General features: G+C 37.6%; 1 protein-coding gene across 1 annotated transcript in view; it reads left to right on the top strand.

Annotated features, from left to right (window-relative positions):
• Nucleotides 1-11292, top strand: part of SPOCK3 (SPARC (osteonectin), cwcv and kazal like domains proteoglycan 3) — a 112423-nt gene that overhangs the window by 1416 nt on the left and 99715 nt on the right. The window lies entirely within an intron of this gene.

Below are 11292 nucleotides of genomic sequence, written 5' to 3'. Positions count from 1 at the left end.
GTTCATGGGAAAGATGCTTCCCTTTTGATGGAAGCAAGCTGAGTTTTCTCTGGGTGGCTGCTGGTGGAGTGTAGCTGCTGCTACATTGTCATCTCCGATCCTGGTGTTTTATCTAGGGATCTGTATTCTCTAACTGGAAGAGGGGGATGTGCTTGAGTTACAGTTGCAGTGCTTTTTCACCCCATGGAAAGCAGCTGAGTGAGTTTGGTGGAACATTCATGAAACCAGGGTCACATTAGAAGCTAGGTAGGGAGTGCAACTTCTTTTTCTTTCTCTCCTCCCTCTCCACTGCCCCCTCACTTTGGGGCCTAATCAGATGGAGCCCAAGCAAGGAATGTGCTAAGTAAGCCCCAAATCTCACACTCAGGCAGGTCCAGTCTGTGCAGAGAATACTTCTGAATGAATGGCTAAGGGAGAAGGCTAGTACTAGTTTGAAAGCATCACCAGTCGCTTTAAATCTCCTTTCTCTATCCTTTTCAAAAAGTTATCATGAGACTGAATATAAACTCGTAAGAAGCAACACATATGTTGCAAGAAGTAATGTGAATGCTTTGCCATACTTTTTGTGAATTTTTCTTAACGTAGGCTGAGACACGTAAAGGTTTGCAGTGGAGACATCTTTGATCTGTGCAGCTTGATGTATGTGGCCTGTGAAACCTTCTGTATAATTGGAAACAAGTCCTATGTCATTCACTAAAACTTAGTTCCAAGTTAGTGTGCATTGGATTGCAGCTTCAGTCTGAATATTTACTAGGGAGTAAGCCACATTGGAAACAGTGGGACTTGCTTCAAAGTAAACAAGCATAGCATTGCATTGTTTAGAATCTTATCTCCTTAGAAGCAGTTGAATGATAATTGTCACCATTTATTTAAATCTTACTCCTCTAAAAATATCTAGTTGATGCTTTGGAAACTCTTCTCTACTGTTGAATTTTTTTAATGGGAAAACTTTTTTTTTTTAAGTGTCAAAGTTTTCTTGTTAAAGCAAGCATACTGGATTGCCATTGTTTCTTTACTTTGAAGAAAAGCAATAGCTGAATGCCGCTTAATTTTTTGTATGTATGTCAATAACTTTGGTTTCAAATTAAACTCCCCCCCCCCACTGAATTACTAAAAGAGAGAGAGAGAGAGACTGCATACAGTAATTGGTCGTGGTCTCTACACTTGAGTCACTAATATTATCTTATTATGACAAATTGTCCATGTTTCATTAGCACTTAATTCTTTGCACATTGCTCTGTACTCTATACTATTCTGTTTATCACTTTAAATAAATATTTTTGAAACCTCCAGCAAACTCTTCTCTTCTGCTTTAAGTTGCCAGAAAGCTGGCACCCCAATAATAAGAGCAACTTCATCCTCTAAATAAAATGAACATGTTTTGAACCCTCTTTGGGTTCTAATGGTGTTCATAAAAAATGACAGAAAATGAGAGTGGACAGTATAAGATTGGGTCCTCACTACTGTTTTACTAGTAAAGAGAGAAAACTTAAGTCAAGGGCATGCCATCTTAAGTTGATAAATCATGAACAATGGAATGTCAGAGGTTTTCTGGAACTAAGTTAATTGCAAGCAATAAGGTATCATTTTCTGTATTTGAGATTGGAATAGGTTTTCTTGGTTTATGAATAGAAAATACTAATTTCTGGGTTAGAAATGTACCCTGCTTCAAAGTATTCAAGGGGATTGGTCACAGCTTACTAGTTCCTAGGCTGCATCATATTCTTATATGCTGAGCTCCATGAACTCTCTAGGGAAAAAATGCATGGGAATGGGCTTTGGATTAATAATCAGCATCTTTCTGAATTTGTTTATAGTGAAAGATTGATTTTGCTATATAGCCAGTTAAGTAAGAGTATTGAATGTTGTGTGTGAGATAATTAATTGAGGGTGCTTATTACCAATGCAGTTCAAAGTTGCAAAACTTACAGTGGTGCTGTAAGCTGATTTTATCTGTAGAAACATTTTAGTTAGCAGCTGAATTTTCAGTAAGCCAGTGTGTCTCTTTGAATGAATGAATGAATGAATTGGAAAGGAATTCTAAGTGAACTGTTAATAAGCATCCATACATCATGGTTTCAAACATCTACCACAAATTGCATCACATACACTTTAAACTTTTTTGATTTCCTTGACACTAGAATTTCTTAACTACTCCCTCTCAAAAAGAGAGAAAAATCTTTGCCTTGAGACTTTCAACTGGTCCCTTCAATAGTTTGTCTGTATCTGTGATTTAATCTGAAATCATAAGTTTTTCATGCTATTCCTTCTGCATTGCCAGTGTACGTATAGAATTTTTTGTCCATGTTGGAAATAGCATAAATGTATGGCCAAAAACAGTTGGGCTAGTAAAGGTGTCCACATGTGTGTGCCTAAATACATTTCAATAGTAGGTTTCAATTTTAATTTTTAGCTTTGATTATTGTATGAAATGTTAAAAAATGCATCCCTCCTTAATGTAGAACTAGAAGCTTGAGATTTTCCAGTTCAGTAGTATGTGATTATTGTAGGATGTGGGACTAGTGTCAAATCATTGTATGATATATCCATGAAGGCTGCGATCTTGTGCAAACTTAAGTATAAGAATAATGTAACCTACTCCTGAGATGCATATGATCATACTGCTCTTGTGTTAACTGATACTTTCAATGCATTATCCCATAAAACTGAATAAGTAAATGCATTGTGAAAGATCCTTGTTGGTGTTGCGTGTGGTATTATTGGGATATTAGCCAGTTTTTTTTCTGTATCTGAAAGAAACAAACCTATTCTAATTATTAAAGTATTTGGAGAATACTCCCTGTTGAGTCTTCCAATAAAATGACCTGGTGTCGTGTCTGTTTAAAATACAGGTTGCTAACCTGTGGCCTTCCAGAAGATGTTGGTCTGCAGTTCTCATTTTATATCAACCAATTCTACAATTCTTTAATCATTGGCTGCACTAGTGGGGGTTAACGAGAGTTGTAGTCCAATAACATCTGGAGGACCACAGATTACCCATATAAAGAAATTTCAGAGCACTAGTGATTTAATCCTATATCCATTTATTTGGGAGACATTCCCAAATATCCCCATTGAACATAAGACTCTCTTGTGTTAGCTGGGCACAATTTATGTGGAAGCACTTTGTCCATCACAGCAGATTCATAAGACAAACTCCACCTGTTGAATGTTTTACTGTGCAGCAGCTGTTAAGGGCACAGGAGACTCGGTCATGAAAGGATATAGTAATCCTATCTATGCTTACCGCCAACATCTGGATTTATTGTAAACAGAGTCTGCATATGTTCATTTTTCAAGGAGAGCTTGAGACTCAATACACAAAAGATGGCATGATTCCACAATCCTGAAACAACTAGTTTTGAAGTAGTAGCTGTTGATATCAAAGTGGCTGACTATTTAGGAATATTCTGAAGTAATTTAAGGTTATGGTTACAGCTGCCTGAGCTTTTTAATTCAGCCTCAGCAAATAGGTGGTGAAGGCCTGGGAATACATTTTTAATACCTTAATAATATAAAAAGTCTTCCTTTATTTAATTCCACTTCTGTAGAACTTTGTTCTTTTTTTTCGAGTGTAGAAAGGATTTAGAATGTTTAAACAGTTTTAAAGTGTGTGACAAGCAAGCTTTCTGTAAAATAGGAAAAATCCTATCTCTTTCAGAGGTAATTCTGGTGTGAAAAGAAGTATTTAAAGGCTTAACTCAGAGTTAACTGACAGGATTGATTAATGTGTAAGATAATGACCCTGACTTCTGGCTCATTGGCTCAGCTTTCCAGAAGTGATTTAGAACACAATGAAAGAGAATAGAGAGCTGTTCTGAAATAATTGTCCATAATCGGGGAATGTCTTAGGCCAACATTGGCTTTACACCATGTTGTTGCAACTTTGCCTGATGTCTTATAATGTTGGCATTACATTAAATTGGATTTTTCACTAAAATGATATCCATGGAATGGTGTAAATTTCAAATAATCTTTAGTACTTTATATGGAACTTAACATGACATTTCTGCTTCTTAAAAGAAATGAATTTTCTTGTGACAGTCCAGAAGAAAGTTATTCATCAGCTACATTGCAAAAGCCATGTGTTACCCTGAAACAGTAGAAAATTTATGTGTTGGGAGTATGTACTGACTTTGTGCTTAATTCCAGCAGACAGTGGTCATATTACAGGGCAGAGAGGCAATCCTGATGATGTTTAAACTGAAAATTAGCTTGATGAAGGGTTGAAGAGGCAGTTTTATTTGGAAGCTTGTTTCCCACGGACATCTGAATCTGGCTTCATGACTGAGCTGAGATGTGAAGCTAGGGCATCTAGTTCTTAACCATGTTACTACACCAGCTGTCTACATTAAGTAATATGGGTGATAGAATCTGGAAAGATAATATTCTTGGAAAATGACATGGACACATCTGACTACTGTCTGACTCTGGTCTTCTAAGTGTGACTCTTAACTGGAAGGTTCCCACAACACAGCAGGATTCATCAACTGTCAAAAGTAGCCCATCGTCAACTATACAGAAAGCTAATGCAATTTCCCAAGAACTGGAATAGCCTTGATCAACATTACGTTGAAAAGTGCTGATCTTGTCCAATAAGAAAGCCAGATCCCAGCCTAAAATTTCAGATTTTCCTTGGTTCTGTGTATACACAAAAATAGCATATCTCCAAATCCTTGGAGCCACCCCGTGGCCAGCAGGTGGTGGTGGGGTGGAGAGAATCCCTGGAGTTCATGTACTGAGCAAGCCTTGCCCAACAAGCAAGTCGGAGCTTAAAAGCTCTTCTCATGCTGAATATAACCCCAAGTGGATCTGGTACAAAAAGAGCTTTTAAGCTCCCTGCCTCGCTTGGATTTGACTTGCAGTTTCTGCCTTCAACCATTTATGGTTGAAATTGTGCAAGTGAAATGCATTTAGGATGCCGGCATGCAGTACTCTTTTCCTAACTGAGGTTTGCAGAACATCAATCAAGGAAAAGCTACAATCCAGCAAGAAGCTCCCAGTGGTGTTATAATGGCCAGAGTGTCAACAAGGACACACCCATTTTTTGTGGTACTTGACTGCAGAGATTTCAGGATGGCATCCAGTAGGATTTATTGCACTATGCTGTGCTGATCTGTTCTTTGTAGGATAAGTGCAGGGTTTTCTTTTTTTGTTTTGACTATAGCCCTATGGCTCTCCCTCAGTCAACTCTCCCAAGTTAAAACCACAGCTACTATGTTTATCAGACTTGTTGCTGAACCATGAAGATCTATAGACTGAAGAAACAATATATAGCCTCTGGCAAGGAAACAGAGTCCAGGTCTGAAAGTAATTATTGATGAGCCTGTTGATTACATGATTGAAAAGTATCACATGGTAAACATAGTTGGTTTTCATTTAAAAAACACAAACAAACATGGGACATCTCATGGGACTGATAGCTGAGTAGGTTAGCCACCTAACTTGGGAGAGCCTCTCATTTTCTTTTCTCTTTTATATAGACGGGGGGGGGGGGGTAAATGTCCCACAGCAGAAGTAGTTCCGTAATATTTTATTACTTTGCTTTTCTTTACAAAGTTGCCTTTTATGCTCAGGGCTTTGGCATATGCTATAATATTCCTAGTTTGTTCATCAATAATTCTGTTGCAGATTATAGACAAGAGCAACTAGAGGAGAAATTCTGAGGTGACTGAAATATAAATTAACTTAGAAATCTATCCTGTCTTTATACATTTATCTAGTATTTGTGTCCTGCTAATGAATTCCTATTTATCCCTGATTCCCTGTTTGACCTCAGAGTAGTAAGGGGGAAAGAAACAGTTTAGTCAAATTGCATGTAAATAGATTGGTCTACTTGTAAGTGAAAAGTAGGGAGGGGGGAATGTTCAGGTTCACTAAGCGTTCTTTTCTTTGGTCTTAGAAAGCATTAGTTGAGAGAAGCTGATTATACTGCTGGATATTTCAGAGTTAGAAGAACATTAATATGCTCTTCTTTAGATTGGCCTTGTAATCTTAGGTAAAGTAGATAACTGTTTCATCTTGTCTTTATCGCCTTTCTCTGAACAAATAATCTTTCTTTTACTTGCTGCAGGTGATTTAGTGGATATGGATATCCACCATTAGTCTTGTCTTATGTCTTTAATCTTATTGGAATTGACTTTTGCCATCTGTGCCTATTATACTGCAGCTATTATAAATAGTTTTGGGATGTATGAATAGGTGGTGCCAGCAGACTTTCTTCTTGTTTTATATATAACTTGAGGTGAAAAATCTGGAGACAGAAATCAAGTACAGCATGGTTTTAATGCTCAGACTGTTCTGTTTCTTCTAAAAAGGGCAAGGCTTTCTCTGTTCTGCTTCTAATATCTGAGCCAGAAGACTATAAACATTGGTATTTGAATACTATGTATTATACTCTTATGTTTTAATGTGTATTTTGTGTAAACCACCTAGAGGTTTTTTTACAATTAAGTGGTATACAAATGATGTTAAATCTTTGTCTTCATTTCATAGCTGGTAACATAGATTGCTGCTAAGTGTTTTTTAAGAGGGCTGTTCTATATAGTGGTACATGTACCATGTTTAGCTCACCTTTTCTAAGCTTTCACCTATGAGTCACTTACCTGTTTCTAATCTTGTCACTTGATCTTGTTATCAAATCCTTTCATAACATTTCCTCCTTTATTTCTGCCTTAAGTGTTTAGTTTCATAAATCTGTATTTAGCTTGTAAGCAGTACACCTGTGTAGTAATAGTTTGCATCTATACAGTAATTGTTTTGTGTGAAGTGGCTGTCACTGTGCCCCTGGATTTAAAAAAAGGTTTATCACATGTACACAGTGCCTGTCAGTCGAGGTAAGCTTTCCAAATGGTAAGCTTGTTACTTAACTGCCACTTCAACTAATCATGTAAGTTGGCCCTTTGTTAGCATGGATTCCTTATGCTGTTGACAGCGAAGAGATTTGTTTTGAGAATTTTATTCTGCTTATGCAATTCAATTCAATTCAATTCACTAAGGCTTGTTCACACCATGTGATTGGTGGGTGGAAGAGTTAAAACTCCTGGGCTTTTCCAAACCCTTGTTTATAGCTAGCATGGAAATGGCCTTTTGTGCATGGATGTCCATTTTGGCTACGATCCATGCCATGCAAAAGGTTGCTTCACCCTGCAAGCACCTTGGGGAGTGCATGTGGATGGTTTCTGTACAGTGAATCTCATGGTTGGCGCAACTGTTAGGAGTATCTGTTATGAATGGACTAATTTCAGGTACTCTCACCTTGCAGATGATTAGCAGTAGCAGCACTAACCATCTCTTTGAGGAAACCTCATCTTTGGTAGTGTGCCTAGAATAGAGCCTGCTGTTGTCTGCAAGGAGCTCCAGATTGTCTTTGTCTTGTGCAGCACATAGCATACAGTTGATCAACAACTGCCAGCTGGTGTAAGCAGCAGACTTCACTACTGGTGGCACCAGCTAAAGGTTCTTAATAGCTTTTGGGGTGACATTAGCCTGGTCATTTGTGCTCTATGTGACACACACCCATGGGAAATAATATTCTTATAGCTTTATTGTGTGCTGTAACATTCCTAAATTTCAAATGATATCCTTATCTATCCATCTTAGATGCTTTATGATTTTCATAGCAAATTTACTAGAGACAACATGTTAGACTTACTAGCTGTCATTCCAAAACTCCTCTTAAATTTGGTTCATCCATAATTTAAGGAAGTACTGCAACTTCTTGGCTTTTCTTCTCTTCAGCATTTGCTTCCTGTGAAATCCTACTGAAATACAAGGAATCAATAATTTCCTACTTAGGATTAAACATGCCTTGGGCTTGATTTTACTCTTGCTATATTTCTAAACTTCTTGCAGTTCTATGAATAATTGCAAATTAGAATATTGAATGTATTAGTTGAGCAGGAACCACATTTTGTTAAACCTCTGTTTAACTCTGATCTTGCCACAGTGCTAAGTGGAAAGCAGGTGTAAATTTGCCTGCAATTTAAGTAAGCCTGGGTCAGGGATATTTTTCTATTGGAGACAAGTGCTAGCCTTTAAAAAAATAAAATAAAATCATGAGACTTGTTTAATGCATTTGTAATTAATTTTCATATTTATCATTAATAATTAAAATGGCTTACCACCCCTCGTCCAAGGATCATAGGTGGTTTACAATATAAAACACAAAAATACATAAGGTAGTAACAGACAAAAACAATATCCCCCTGTAACAGTAATGCTTTACATGTAATATTAATGCTTTTGGTTGCTATATGCAATATAAATTATTTACAGGATTGTGGCCCACATTGATAGGCTGCAAAAGTGTGATAAGTGTCATTGCCCTGCATAACCTAGGTTTTCTTAATGTATATCATATTTGTTGTGGTATACCTGCTCAGCAATTTTTAATGATGCTCAGAGTTATTGTTATGCATCATAGATTCTTAGCTTTAATGGGACCCTTGATAGGACTCTCTAGTAATTCAAAATAGAACTTTTCCTGCCTTTTTATTTTGTTCTCAGTCCACTAATTATTGCTCCCATATGTGCCACACTGAAATAAATGTGAAGCAGCATTGCTTTGTGGATTAGACTATACATCAATAAAATGATGATTGTGTACAGGGTGGCAAGTGGAGCAAATACAATCTCTTTTGACATCTTATTGCTAAATGTTGGGTACCGAGATTTGCAGCTTAGGTTTCCTGACAGCTGAAATAATTTAGGAAGATGTGCCGATTATTATGTTTTGCTCTGTTGTTCTGTAGATGTGCTCATCTGTCCCAAGATGTATAAACGTCACTATCTTTGATGTGGTGGAATTCCTGTATTTGTTCTCAATCCTAAAACAGGCCTGGCCTGGCATAGAGGATTGTAGGACTGGCTTAAAGATTAGTATGTCCGTAAATGGATAATATTTGCACCAACTTTAATGTAAATATAGGCTAGAATGCAAAGGTTGAACACAAACAGTGAAGCCATGAGGAATGACCTCACCTAATTTTTTATTTGTTACTGTTTAAACTACAGTTTTGTCACTTTAAAAATGTTGCTACGTTTAAAAAAAAGTTTCATAACTTATCACATAGCAAAAGCATTTAGGGTGGTTCTTCCTTTGTGTCTTTCTTACATTCCCAACTTTCTGTCAAGCAATGAAAAGAAGTTCATTATCTGTCTTCTGTAATCCACATTGTCCTAATTCTCCTGTTTTAAAGCCCTGAGGGAGGGGTTGGCATAGAGGAAATACAGGGTAGTGTGATTGTCCTGAATCTGGCTATTTAGAAAGCACAAAAGAGTCTCAATGGCTTGAGAAATTTGTAGCTAAGATTATGTTGAGTTCTGAATCACAGACAAGATTTGTGAGATATGGGTTCAGTGAGAGTGACTTTTGTATTTTTCGGAGTAGGTAGCTCACTTATCACTCTGTGTTTACAACTTTGCTATTTGCAACTTTGGACCACTCTTTCAGTAAACCGAGAGTCATGTGATAAATTCTCACATTATTGGAAGAGTTAATTCTGAATCATGAAGCAGGCAGAAGTGTATGACTTTTGATTTAGTTTAGAAGAGATGTAGCTCATGTAATGTAAGCTGAGCAGTCATGGCCTCTATTAATGACTGTAATTTTAGTTGTTGCACTAATAAGCTTGTAAGATGAACAGTTGCTTAATGGCTGGATATATTTTGCAAGCTGAAATTAATGATCTTTGTTATCCAGCTGCTAACATAAATCACTTTCCTCATTGATTCTTAAATGTGATGTATGTTATGAAAATAGAAGATCCTGGAGTGAAAGTCTCCCATACTGCTAACTAAGGCTACTGCCACCATAAATAATTATAAATGAAGAATAACACTTCAAATAGTCTGTATCTTGCATCTTAGTTTTGTAAGCTTTGCTGATTTTAAGAACGGGATCCTTGTAATATTAGTTCTAATTGTGTTTTGCCTACAAACTCCACAATTCTATGATTCTATGCAGTGGATGATTGGAATCATGTCTGTGTGGCCCTGCCTAATGTGTGCAGGTTTGATCCATTTGAAATATTTGCAAAGCCTCTCCATAAACAGCAATAAACAGCAAAGGCAATAAACAGTAAGGCAATAAACAGCAGTATCTTGCATATGTGTCCAGGAATCTGCATGTGCATGTATTCACACACACGACCCTTGAAAACAAGCTTATGAGAGAGGTATAGTATCTTTGCTGGAGTCAACTGTGCACTGCTCTGAGAAACATTCTGAATTGTGCTATACCCAGAAATGTACTGTTACATAGAATTATTTCACAAGGCGTGGTGAATGTGTGAGTTTGGGTACCTTGAGTAAATGTAATCAAGAAAGATTACCTCTCCAAGATAGCCTCTTGAATAGATTGAATAGATTTCCTGCCTGCCTGGACACCTAGAGTGAGCTGCTATTATTCTTCTCACCCTAAATTTACATCTTTGTAGCATCTATGTTTACCTAAGGAGTGCCTGCCTCTGGAGTCTCAGATCTTGCAATCTGCATCTGATGACCTTTCAGTTGCCAAATGGCTTCATTGTTACCATCATAGCAACTCATTATTTTCATTGATTTAATCATTACGCTTCCTGCCACAAAGCAACTTGCTAGAAATGGCCAGAAAATAAATGGTGTGTGTGAGAGAGAGATTACCCAGAGCATGCTGTTGATTAGTCCAGTCATGAACACAAAATAAAGGTTAACCATGAACCCTTAACAGGTGGGGTGAAGGACAGGGAAGCAAAACAGTATGTAGAGCTAGGGACAGACATCATGAGAGAGCCAGGAGTCAGAATATGCAGAACACATGATACAGACACACAGTTTATATGGTGGTGAGAATAAGAACAAAAATAAGGGATGGGAGGGGGAAGAAATAGAGAAGTTAAGGGATGGAAGCTCAGGTGAAGGGGCGACAACAGAGAGGCTAGGGGAGATTTTGCTGTGGTTCATTGCAGGAAAGGAAATCATTTTCTCCTATAAAAGCACGGGGTCCCAAATTTGTTTGTGTCACATTTCTTATTTGTGGAGGGTGAGTGGACGCAGGGATGTTTGACCAGGAAATTGTGCTTAAGATTCTCCCATATGTCCTTTATGCTACTGTCAGGTGTTGTTCTTCACTCATTTATGAAACATCCTTTTGCACTGCCTACTTCTTCCTTTACTCTCCCTCCTGCCTCTCTGCACTACTAAAACCACCACAGTCATGCTTTCTCTGTGCTGCTAAAAAGAGCAATAGAGACATGGCATTGTGGCTAGAGCATCTGCCACAGTAGCCACTCTAGGCACACAGCCCATTTA

Source organism: Podarcis liolepis (genome assembly GCF_965112155.1).
Source record: "Podarcis liolepis genome assembly, chromosome: 9".
In the NCBI taxonomy this organism is placed as follows: Eukaryota; Metazoa; Chordata; class Lepidosauria; order Squamata; family Lacertidae; genus Podarcis; species Podarcis liolepis.
Note: the sequence above shows the minus strand (reverse complement) of the source record. Positions and strands in the feature narration are given on the sequence as shown.